The 11,152-nt window shown below is 45.6% G+C and overlaps 1 non-coding gene and 1 pseudogene across 1 annotated transcript; both read left to right on the forward strand.

Moving 5' to 3' along the window:
• Window positions 1-7,270: 7,270 nt before the first annotated feature.
• LOC116272738 lies at window positions 7,271-7,424 on the forward strand (annotated as a pseudogene).
• Window positions 7,425-9,708: 2,284 nt separating this feature from the next.
• LOC116272739 lies at window positions 9,709-9,866 on the forward strand. The gene has a single exon (XR_004181326.1). It is a non-coding gene; the product is annotated as a U1 spliceosomal RNA (small nuclear RNA).
• Window positions 9,867-11,152: the final 1,286 nt, after the last annotated feature.

Below are 11,152 nucleotides of genomic sequence, written 5' to 3' on the forward strand. Positions count from 1 at the left end.
GGGAAAGGAAACCAGTAGTTACTAGAGAGACCTATTGCCTTGAGGAGGATCACTGGACAGGACTATGGTCTTTGGAGGAATCAGTGAGTGACAACTGACAAAGATTCTTTCTGTGAAAATAAGTAATTAAAAATGTAAGTTGTTGGAACTCCAAATTATTTTGAGCCTTTAAAAAATGTGAGTATTGGCCAGGCACCATGGCTCATACCTCTAATCCCAGCACTTTGGGAGGCTAAGGCGGGTGGATCACCTGAGATCAGGAGTTTGAGACCAGCCTGACCAACATGGAGAAACCCCATCTCTACTAAAAATACAAAATTAGCCGGGTGTGGTGGCACATGTCTGTAATCCCAGCTACACAGGAGGCTGAGGCAGGAGAATCACTTGAACCAGGGAGGCAGAGGTTGCAGTGAGCTGAGATCATGCCATTGCACTCCAGCCTGGACAACAAGAGCGAAACTCCATCTCAAAAAATAAGTAAATAAAATTTTAAAAAGTGAGTATGAAGCCTAAGTCACATGAGAGTTACCTGTAAACTAGGGAGTTGTAACCTTTGTTTCTCCGATTATAGATTGGCCTTCTTCCTTACATGTATTGTTTTCTAACATGCTATATAAATTGCTGAAGGGTGCCAGGGAAGATTGCTTCCCTCTTCACTGCTGATTTTCATTATAGATGGACTTCCTTCTTACCTTGCTGACATAAAGACTTCATGGCTATTGCATTGTCTTAAGATGGAATGTTAAACACACTCCTTTAAATTGGAAAGGAAATGTGAGCCAGCTATAAAGAAGAAAACAAGCAGTATGGAAAGAAAAAAGGGTCAGGCACAGTGGGGCTCACATCTGTAATCCTAGCACTTTGGGAGGCCGAGGCGGGCAGATCACTAGAGGTCAGGAGTTTGAGACCAGCCTGGCTCATATGGTGAAATCCCATCTCTACTAAAAATACAAAAAATTATCTGGGCATGGTGGTGGGCACCTGTAATCCCAGCTATTCAGGAGGCTGAGACAGGAGAATCACTTGAAACCAGGAGGCAGAGGTTGCAGTGAGCCAAGATCACACCACTGCACTCCAGCCTTAGCAACAGAATGAGACTCCATCTCAGAACAAAAAACAAACAAACAAAAAACAAACAAACAAAAAATTCTGCAACTAATTTGTTGAACTCTTAAAGCAGCCTTGCATAGAAAATGTTGTGATCCTATTAAATTTTTTTTTCTTTCTGTGTCAGCAAGAACTTGACTTTTGACTTTGCAGCACTGACCCCATTTCTCTGGAGTCCATGTGCCCTGATTGGCTATTCCCCAATTTTCATTTGAATAAACTCTTTTAATATTTACCATTAGTTCCCATAAGCAGAATGAATAAAATCTTTAACACTGAATTCTGAACCTTTCAATTATTTCGGGTTGACATCTCCTTGGTCAAACTCTAATCAGGCTCTTCTGAGTCCTCTTCTCACTAGGCCTCAACTATTGAGCTTCTGTGTTCCTCTCTGCATTGTTCAATCTCAGCAAGAATCCTTCTCAGTCAATTTAGCCAGAACTCCCCATCCTCAATAGCTGATCACTCATAATATCTAATAGGGCTCCTCATCCTTCACCATCCGCTAGGTGATGTCTGATCACCCTGCGTTCAGCAAGAATCCTATTATGTTGGCTTAGCCATGCGGGAAACCCAAAATATGCCACCCCAAAATACACTTCTTTGGTGTATTTTGAGATGGCTATTTAGAGGGGCTGCAGAGGTTACTAAGGGGTCTCACCCCAAAAAGGGACTCTTTCCTGTTTAGTATTGCAAAGCCAATGTATGAAAGCAAGAGTGAGCATCAAGCAGCGCAGGCTCTATTCAATGGCACTGGAGGATTAGGAGCATAGCATGGAATTGGAGAAGTAGTATAGTTTGCAAATCACCTTCTCAGCTACTGAGAACCAGGAAGTTACAAATATGTAGGATCTTTAATGAAGGGAATGAGCAAGGTGAGGAATATTCATGGTTTTCTTAGGAAGGGATGGAGTTCCTAGAATCATGGAACCACCTCTTTTCCGTCCTTTCTTGGTCTCTTCTGTTCATTGTCACAGTGATTGTCAACTGTCATGTGCTGATGGAAAGTGGATTATAATAATCCAATTTAGCATGGAAATTGGATTATAATAAAGCTAGATGTTTTTCAGAGGTTGCGTAAGCTTCCGTCATGGATTTCACCAGCTTCAGCTGGTTTAGTCCCAAGAAGAAACTTCTGACCACAGACATCCTGTTTCCTAAAAATAAGCAGAGTTAAAGGTGAGTAGGAATTCAGCCATGTCACGTAGGCACTGCAATGGGCAACAATATCTGGATAGGGGTCCAGGTAAGTCATGTAGGCAGTGCAATAGATAACAGTCACAGAAATACCTGTGAAAAGCTGTCCTTTTGTCAGGGAGATTAGCATGTGTAGAGGAAGTAAACTTCAACTGCAAATAGGCTCTCTTTGAGACCTTCTTATCTGCTTTATCTGGATCCAGATAAGATTAACTCACAGGAAAAGGGAACAAAAGGTCCCATACTTCTAAAGGTCTGACAGAGAAACTTTTTTTTTTTTTTTTTTTTTTTTTTTTTTTGGTGAAATAGAGTCTTACTCTGTCACCCAGGCTGGAGTGTGCAGTAGTGCAATCTTGGCTCACTGCAACCTCTGCCTCCCAGGTTCAAGTGATTCTCATGACTCAGCCTCCCGAGTAGCTGGAATTACGGGTGCCCACCACCACACCCGGCTAATTTTTGTATTTTTAATAGAGATGGGGTTTTGCCATGTTGGCCAGGCTGGTCTTGAGCTCCTGACCTCAAATGATCTGCCCACCTCTGCCTCCCAAAGTGCTGGGATTACAGGCATGAGCCACCACATCCGGTGGAGGGCTGCTTCTTGAGAGACTTCATTTGCATCACAACACAGTCATTGCTCACCATGTCTTTCCTCCCCTCAACCTCCCAAAACCTGTGGCCACCACCCCCTGAGAACTCCAAGCCACTAGTCCTTTATGTGCTGCATATAAACTTCAACCATATGGCCTTCTTTGAGGCTTTTTTTTTTTTTTGCTTTTTTTTTTAGACAGAGTTTTGCTTTTGTCGCCCAGGCTGGAGTGCAGTGGCACGATCTCAGCTCACCTCAACATCTGCCTCCCAGGTTTAAGCGATTCTCCTGCCTCAGTCTCCCGAGTAGCTGGAATTACAGGCATGTGCCACCACATCCGGCTAGTTTTGTATTTTTAGTACAGACGGGGTTTCTCCATGTTGGTCAGGCTTGTCTCGAACGTCTAACCTCAGGTGATCATGATCTACCCGCTTCAGCCTCCCAAAGTGCTGGGATTACAGGCATGACCTACTGTGCCTGGCCTGAGGCTCATATTTTTATGTGACTCTGTATTAGTCAGGGTTCTCTAGAGAGAGAGAACTAATAGGATAGATATATAAAGGAGTTTATCAAGTATTAACTTACACAATCACAAGGTCCCACAATATGGACCAATATGCTGTCTGCAAGCTTATGGAGCAGGAGAGTCAGTTCAAATCTCAAAACTGAAGAACTTGGAGTCTGACGTTCCAGGGCAGGAAGCATCCAGCGCAGGAGAAAGATGTAGGCTGGCAGGATAAGCCAGTCTTGCATGTTCGTGTTTTTCTGCCTGCTTTATATTCATCGGCAGCAGATTATATTGTGCCCACCAGATTGAGGGTGGGTCTGCCTTCCCCAGCCCATTGACTCAAATGTTCATCTCCTTTGGCAACACCCTCACAGACACGCCCAGGATCAATACTTTCATCCTTCAATCCAATCCAGTTTGTGGGAAACAAATTCACCCGTTTAAACCCAAACAATGAACTCAGAGACCAGGAGAACAGTGAAAGTGAGACTTTTAATGAGGGTCTTGCAAGATCGGGTGTCTGGCAGGCAGGCACATCCAGCACAGTTTCAACAAGCAATTTATACCCTAGTGCACAGGTCCCTCCCCAGTTCCTCACAGCCTGAGTAGTAGCGGGTCACAATCTTCCCAGACATCACCTACTGATTGTTCTTCAAGTATATTCTTTAGGGTCTTTCTGCTGCATTTTATTGCAGCCCACAATGCATTATGAATGTCTCAGGACTTTTCAACCATTTGACTTATGGCCCTGGTGGCTGCACTTAGCTGACAAGAAGGGGTACAATTATCTATGTTGCAAGCTAGCTTAAACTAAATTTCTTGGTGGAGTGGGGAGGGGGTACATGAGGGGGGCCCCTCCGATAGACACCTGGCCGCTGGGTGAAAGGGAGAGAAGGAAGGTGAAGGTGTGGCTCAGTACATTCTGCTTCTTTATCTCTTTATTTCCAGGTAGCCTGCCTAAACCTATACCAAGCCACTTAGAATTGAAAATAAATCATCACATATAGGTTATTTCCTACAATTCCCTCCTTTTTCTTTTTCTTTGGTTTTTTTGAGATGGAGTCTTGCTCTGTCGCCCAGGCTGGAGTGCAATGGCGCAATCTCGGCTCACTGCAAGCTCCGCCTCCCGGGTTCACGCCATTCTCCTGCCTCAGCCTCCCGAGTAGCTGGGACTACAGGCGCCACCACCACGCCCGGCTAATTTTTTTTTTTTTTTTTTTTTTGCATTTCTACTAGAGACAGGGTTTCTCCGTGCTAGCCAGGATAGTTTCGATCTCCTGACCTCGTGATTCCTCCGCGTCGGCCTCCCAAAGTAGTGGGATTACAGGCGTGAGTCACTGTGCCCGGCCTACAATTCACTCTTTTTTCTTTTTACCCTTTTTGGTTTCATTTTCACTTAAATTGCTTTTTCAAACTGTTCCAGAAGTTGTTTACGTTTTTTGTTTGTTTGTTTGTTTGTTTGTTTTAGACAGAGTTTCACTCTGTTGCCCAGGCTGGAGTGCAGTGGAGTGATAGTGGCTCACTGCAACCTCCGCGCCCCCAGGTTCAAGCGATTCTCCTGCCTCAGCTTCCCGTAGCTGGGATTACAGGCGCGCTGTAATTTTTGTATTTTTAATAGAGATGAGGTTTCATCATGTTGGCCAGACTGGTCTTGAACTCCTAACCTCAGTGATCCACCCGCTTCAGCCTCCCAAAGTGCCGGGAATATAGGCGTGAACCACCGTGCCAAGCCAGAAGTTGTTTACTTTCTTCCTCATAGGAGGAGGAGCTTATTTGGTTTCTAATAATAGTAGGTTATTTTGTTGGAACATCAGGGGCATCTGTTTACTGATAGCTGTTTTAATAAACCGTAGTGTTATATATATATAATATACATATACTATATATATATATACACTATATATATTATATATAGTAGTAGTGTTAAACCCCTTACACAAGTAACGATGCAGCATCTTATGTCAATGACAGAATCTGGTAAGTTGGAAGAGTATACTGTAGAAGATACATACTTCACTTTTTTTTTTTTTTTAAGATGGAGTCTGGCTCTGTAGCCTAGATTGTAGTGCAGTGGCGCCATCTTGGCTCACTGCAACCACCGCCTCCTGCGTTCAAGCAATTCTCTTGCCCCAGCCTCCTAAGTAGCTGGGATTACAGGCGCCCACCACCATGCCCGCCCAATTTTTGTATTTTTAGTAGAGACAGGGTTTCACCATGTTGGCCAGGCTGGTCTTGAACTCTTAACCTCAGGCTATCCACCCACCTTGGCCTCCCAAAGTGCTGGGATTACAGGCGTGAGCCACCACGCCCGACCCATAACACTATTGAAACAAACTTTTTTTTGTGTACAGAAGAAAAAAATTGTACAGTTAATAGTGTCAGAGACGGTGAAAATACGAGAACTGCTTACAAGACAGGAGCACTCAGCGGACCTACCCGCTGTAAGAGTCGGGGGAAGTGACTTATGCCCCTCCCTTCTTTCCCTCCTGTCCCCGCCCCTTGTCCCCGCCCCTTGTCTCCTGCAAAGAAGCGGGTACTTCTGTGTACTCCTACAAAGCGGGTACTTCTTTCCCTCCTGTCCCCGCCCCCTGTCTCCTGCAAAGAAGCGGATACGGTGTCCTGTGGAGGTCCCCTTTGGCAGCCAACTGGAAGCCCGTGCACCCTTCTTCAAATAATGGCTTTCAATGAGCAGACTAGAATGTTTAGGATTACAAAGGAAACCGATTCCTTTCAAACCTGGTTATCTTTGCGGTGTGGCACCGTGTGCACATCTTGTTTAAAACGCGTTAAAGGCCACTGCACTCCACTCTGGAGACAAGAGGTGACTGTGTCTCAAAAAAACAAAAACAGTCTTCCCTCCTCCCAAAAGCATTAGACGTCAAGGCTGGCGGGAATGTCTGTTCTCTTGAAAGTTCAATATCGTTATTCAATAGTTTAAATTCACTGTAGTTTCAACCTATTGGTATGGAAAGTGTTTTGAATTGTACTGATTTTTTCTATCCTCTTTCTGAAATGCATGCTAATCGCGTTTGGACCTTGGACATTTACCTTCCCGAACTTTTCTCTCCTGTTTTTACATTCTTATTTTGGTTCTTGGGAAATATTCTTGACATTATCTTCAACTTAATTTTTGTTCTTGCTTCTACTATTTTAGTTTAATTTCCAAGTATTTTGATGTTGAACTTTCAAGAGAACAGACATCGCGGTCAGCCTTGACGTCTAATGCTTTGGGGGTGAGGGGGAAATGTTTTTGTTTTTTTGATACTCAGTCACCTATTGTCGCCCAGGGTGGAGTGCAGTGGCCTTTGATGCGTTTTAACGAAGATATGCACACAGTGCCACATCGCAAAGATAACCAGGTTTGAAAGGAATTCGTTTCCTTTGTAATCCTAAACGTTCTAGTCTGCTCATTGAAAGCTATTATTTGAAGAAGGGTGCACGGGCTTCCAGCTGGCCGCCAAAGGGGACCTCCACAGGACACAGATTAAGCACCCGCTTCTTTGGGGAGACGAGGGGCGGGGACAGGAGAAAAATAAGGAAGAGGCATAAGTCACCTCCCCCGGCTCCGGCAGCGGGTTGGTCCGCTGAGTGGCGGAGGGTGAAGCGGAAGAGCAGACCGGGACGGGAAGGCGCTGTTGGTGACATCACCGAGAGGGCGATTTCTATGTAGATGAGGCAGCGCAGGGGCTGCTGCTTCCCCACCTGCTGCTTCGCCACGAAGGAGTTCCCGTGCTGTGGGAGCGGGTTCAGGACTGGACCTGAGTCCTAGTTGTCTGTCAAGGCCAGAAGGACTCGGGAGTGCGCGGGGCAAGTGACCGTGCGTCTAAAAGGGGAGACTATGAGGCTGTGGCGGGACGGAGATGCCAGAGCTCATACTTACCTGGCAGGGGAGATACCATGATCACGAAGGGTGGTTTTCCCAGGGCAGGAGCTTATCCATTGCACTCGGATGTGCGACTGTTTAAATGTGGGAAACTCGACTGCATAATTTGTGGTAGTGGGGGACTGCGTTCGCGCTTTCCCCTGAAATTTGTTGTCAAAAGAATAGGTTGCGTACTGAAGTTTGTGTCTTGTGTGGCGTGTAAATGTTGTTCTTACTGTGGAAGGCTGGAGAATGGTAAGTAACATATCGATTCTCTGTCAGAAGAGAAATAAGAAGCGTCAGCCCTTGCAACGTAAGGTAACTACCGTGAAGGCTGCACAGCTTTTCCCTTTCTATGCGAGGCTGCCTTCTGCAGAGATTGGTCCATGGTCTCCAGTGTTTTGGGTTCTCACGATCTGTAAAAATCTTCGTGTTTTTCCCTAGCCCCCAGTCACCTTTTATACAGCTTCTGCTTCTAACTGCAGCCCCCACAGTAGTTTGTAGGATTTCTGTGCTGGGGGGAATGCCTTCTCACTTCATAGAGCCAGGTACAAACTACGCACACGGGCGCTGTTCTCTGGGAAGAAAACAGGGCCTTTGGGGCTCTTAGTGTCCCCGCTAGGTTGTATATATAACACGCTTACTTTGTGTAGGGGAACGGCTCTCCCAGCGCCCAGGTCCCTAGTGCATATTCATTGAGGCCCGCAGGTCAGAACCGCAGTCTCACATGTCTTGGCCAAAATGCGTTGCGATCCTCCCTGAAATGTAAGGCAGGAAGTTTTACGAGGAGCCGGGTCCAGTTTCCCTACTATTTCCTGCCATTTACATATCTGATCTTTCTTCAGACTTTATTCAAGCGACAGCTTCTTGTTTGATGTCTTGCTTCCACATCCTACATCCATTGCCAGGCAGCTTTCTAGATAGCATCCCACCCATCCTTCCCGCCCCCAAGCAGCCCTTTCCCATTTCTGGCGCCAGCGTCCTCCCCCTTCCCTCTTTCTTCAGGCCCCGGCTGATCACCTTCATGGACAGAAAATACTTAGCTCTCTCTCAACCTGCGGTTTACACCTGACACGCGTCAGTACCCTGGCAAATTCCTTAATACCCCTTCTCAAATGGCAATGTAAATTCATCTCTTTTTAACTCCCAGAAGTATCTAATTGGTTTTGTCCCTGCACCACATGAGTACTAGTATCCACTACAGAAGAAAATCCCAGGCCTAGCGATGGCGGTTCTGGGCATTGTGCCAGCCTCTCCCAGGATGTGTTTTCTGACCTCACCTACTTCTGATCAACTGAGTTCGAAACTCCGTCTCTACTAAAAAAACAAACAAAAAAAAGCCGGGCGTGGTGGTGTGTGTGAACCCGCGAGGCGGAGGTTGCAATGAGCCGAGATCGCGCCAGTACATCCCAGCCTGGGAGACACAGCGAGACTCTGTCTCAAAAAATAAATAAAATAAAATAAAATAAAATAAAAAATTAGTCCATCTGAGACATATTATTGGAGACAGTAGAATCCTGCATCCAACAAGTACTTGGTGCAGATCTGAACCCACTGAGCTATTGGCTCATGTTCCCTATGTTCTATTAAGTATCATGAGCAGAAATTGAACTCTTTAGCTTTTACCCACTAAGTATGGCTATAGGACAGGTCTCTCTCTCATTTTTGCTTTTTTTTTTTTTTGCCATCAGTGTGGGTTTTTGGTTTTGATGTTATGAAGTGAATTTCATATTTTGCTACAATACTGAAAAAAAAAAAACTACAAGATTCATGAAACTGGACAACTGTCTTTATAACATTACCAGTGATAAAATCAGTAAGGAAGGCTGGTTTGCAGTCATCTGAGCAGCCTCTTTACTTTCATAAATATGGTTTCTCTCTGATATTAAGCGGCTTCCAATTTCAAGCAGAATGCTACATCCCAAAGATAAGGATGTGAAGAGAACCGGTTTCTTTTGTAATCCTAAACGTTCTAGTCTGCGAATTAAAAGCCAGTATTTGAAGTAGGGTTCCCAGGCTCCATCTGGCCGCCGAAAGCTTGCTACTCAACACAGGCTAACGACCAGCTTCTTTGGAAGAGAACAGATGCGGGGGCGGGAGGGAAAAAGGGAGAGGCAGACGTCACTTCCCCTTGTGGGCTCCGGCAGCGGGTTGGTCCGCTGAGTGGCAGAAAGGCAGACGGGGACTGGGAAAGGCACTGTTGGTGACATCACGGAGAGGGCGACTTCTATGTAGATAAGGGAGCGCAGGGGCTGCTGCTTCCCCACCTGCTGCTTCACCACGAAGGAGCGTTCCCGTGCCATGGAGGCAGGTTCAGGACCGGTCGGACCTGAAGTCCCAGTTGTCTGTCAGGGCAAGAAGGACTCAGGAGTGCGCGGGGCAAGTGACCGTGTGTGTAAAGGGTAGAGGCGTATGAGGCTGTGGCGGGGCGGAGGTGCGGGAGCTCATGCACCTGCCTGGCGGGGAGATACCATGATCACGAGGTGGTTTCCCAGGGCGAGGCTTGTGTTTGCACTTCCGGATGTGCTGACCTACGTTTCTACAAATGTGGGAAACTCGACTGCATAATTTGTGGTAGTGGGGGACTGCGTTCGCGCTTTCCCCTGAATTGTTGTTTTAACAGTAGATTTTTTTCTTTGTTGTGGAAGCGTAGGCAATGAGCTAGCAAACAGACTTTTGTTCCCGTCTGTAACATGAAAACTAAAGATATTGCCCGGTAGTGTTTCTCACGCTTGTAATCCCAACAGTCTGTCAGCGCGGGCAAATATGGTGGATCCGTCTGAACTAAGCTTTTTGTTCTATAGAAATAAAACTAAGCTTTGCTTTTCCCTATGGGAGCCAATTGTAAATATTTGACAGCAAACAGTCCATGGGAATGCGTGGCGGGACCCGGCTTACTGCAATCTCTCCCTCCCGCGTTCAAGCTATTCTCCTGCCTCAGTCAGAGAATACTCATCCTTCCGAGTAACTGAGATTACAGGCGCAGGCCACCAAAAAATTAGGCCCGGCTTATATTTTGAATTTTTAGTAGAGACAGGGTTTTACCATATTGGCCAGGCTGGTCTTGAACTCCTGACCTCAAGTTATCCACCTGCCTGGGCGTCCCAAATGTTGGGATTACAGGCCTGAGCCACCGCGCCCGGCCTGTTTGCAGGCTTTACAGACACATTTTGTTTACAAGCTTTACAGGCACAGTTCAATTGCAGTTAGTGTTCTTTTGTTTTTTGTTTTTGTTTTTGTTTTTCCCAGTGTGGCCCAAGGAAGCCAAAATGTAGACAACCCTGCTTTAGAGAGTTTGATTCATGGTTCCACTGGGTTATGCTTATTGCCTATAATTCCATTTGATATTTTCCAAATTTGATTTTTTTAAAACTGTTTTCCTGAAGCGCCCTAAGGCTTTCCTAATAATATGGGAACTTAAACCAAATTGAATGTAACAAAACCCAGCTGGAATCCTGCAATTTCTAACCTTAATGTTAGATCAAGAAGCAAAACACCCACCAGTCCAAGAGTCAGGGAGGCTGAAGATCATGCCTGAGCTGTAACAATACCCTTCCCAGTATACAAAAGCGTATAACAGCCACTTGAATTCTATCTTCCAAATGTCTCCTGTGGCCCAGGCTAACCCAGAGCTATCTAAAGATGGCGAATCTGGGAAACGTGCATTAAGCTTAGCAAAACTGATACATTACAATTCCACCACAGTTCACTTCTTCTCAAGGTGGCATCAATGTACACCTTCCTCCTCCTTTTTTCCTCCTCTTCCTCTTCTTTCTCTTCTTCCTCCTCTTTTTTCCTCCTTGTAAAACCATACTTAAGGTTCATATAAAGACAATAGGAAAATCATACTTTTTCTCATTCAGTGAAAATATGCCAACCCTTTCCCCAACAG

The sequence above is a fragment of the Papio anubis genome, unplaced genomic scaffold (assembly GCF_008728515.1).
Source record: "Papio anubis isolate 15944 unplaced genomic scaffold, Panubis1.0 scaffold1782, whole genome shotgun sequence".
NCBI classification, from domain to species: domain Eukaryota; kingdom Metazoa; phylum Chordata; class Mammalia; order Primates; family Cercopithecidae; genus Papio; species Papio anubis.